This window comes from Anneissia japonica, unplaced genomic scaffold (genome assembly GCF_011630105.1).
Source record: "Anneissia japonica isolate Jap-2015-1 unplaced genomic scaffold, ASM1163010v1 scaffold967_len435762_cov181, whole genome shotgun sequence".
NCBI lineage: Eukaryota > Metazoa > Echinodermata > Crinoidea > Comatulida > Comatulidae > Anneissia > Anneissia japonica.
The window spans coordinates 189189-190727 of record NW_022711026.1 but is presented as its reverse complement, the minus strand read 5'-3'; positions in this window follow the sequence as shown (position 1 = coordinate 190727).

Here is a 1539-nt window from a genome sequence, read left to right as displayed (position 1 = left end):
ATCATTTATGTGGTCAATTAATGAATATCCTTTGCAGAAGATGCAATTCTTTTATAGATAGCAATAGTTACATCAGTGCTATTTTTGGAAATGAATGCGTGTTATTACGCGGCAGAAATATTGCTAAATAACTAATCATTTTCTAATTATACCAATCATTTTAAAGTCAGGTTGCGGAGGAAAAAAATTTTTTGATATGTTTTAGAACTGATTTTTCTAAGACAGAAAGAAGTTGTTTGACGAAAAACTGGGGAACGGTGAATGAGATACAGATTTTTTAATATTTAAAAACTGGGGGCAAAAGGGGCGTAACTGCCCATTTTTACACCTTATGGATGATTGAAAATTCTTGGAATTGACATAAAACTACTGATGTCGTTCAGATCCTTCAGTGTGAAAATGTGGCTTGCTTTGCAAGCACATCTAATATCTAAGGAAAGAAGAGCTTAGATTGGTACCAGAGAAAATAATTTTGTTATCAACATTTAATACATTATGCTAATTTTCATCTTTGTAAGCGCATAAGACATTGCAAATTATTTCTGTGACAGTCTTTTGAAGTGTGTAAAGCTCCATTTTATCCCATACAGTCAAAATATTGGGAGGGGGATGATACAATGGACCATCCCCCTTGTCAAATATTGGGGGATATATCCCCCCCCCCCCGGGATCTACGCCTATGACACCAACCATTGCCCCTGTTACAGTTTCCCCTCTTGGCGGCCCTGGTCGGTCTGATGAAACGTAGCGAAAACTACTTTTACAGTCTCAGGGTGAAATTTCCTGGCATAGATCCTCCTTTTGAGAAATTTGGATCTTCATCGGAATATCTCTGGCGTCATCACTACATTACTGTCCGATAGAAGTGGGGCTGGGGGAGGGACTGGTGGTGAGGTTTCGTCCCCAGTTGCTCGACCAATTCGAGAGTGAGTGGTAATAAGGGGTGGGCGCTTAACTAATCATTTTGAAGTTTAGCCTGATATTAGGGTACTAACTGTCCTTGGCAACAATTTTCTTTCAGATACCTGGTTGGTGTGGTGTGCACCTGTCTCATAACATCCAAATTACGGTGAAAGCAAGCTTGTATGTGAACTACTGTATATCGTAAACACGTCGTCGCCAAAAACATCTAAAATATTGAAGTTTGGAATGATGTTCTTTTAAGTTTGGAAAATGTACATAATAGGTAAGTAAAGCATGTATTACGCTGTATTGCTGTTGTACAAGCCTGTATGGCTACATGTGTTAGATTAAAAATGCGGCATCCATTGTTGTGTTGTTGTTGTTGTTGTTGTTCAGGCCTACATTTTTTAAGACTAGGGGCTGTGCTCTTATAGAGGGTCCTTTACATTCATTTTGTTGACTATTTTAAAACAGTAAATCTTAAAATTTGACTGTAATACAATGACATTAAACCGGAATATCCGAGTGAAAATGTAAACAAAATTAACAACATTAATAGGAAGTTAAATAGCTGTCTCTTATACACATCTAGATGTGTATAAGAGACAGATATTACCCTGTGTGTAATGAAACACT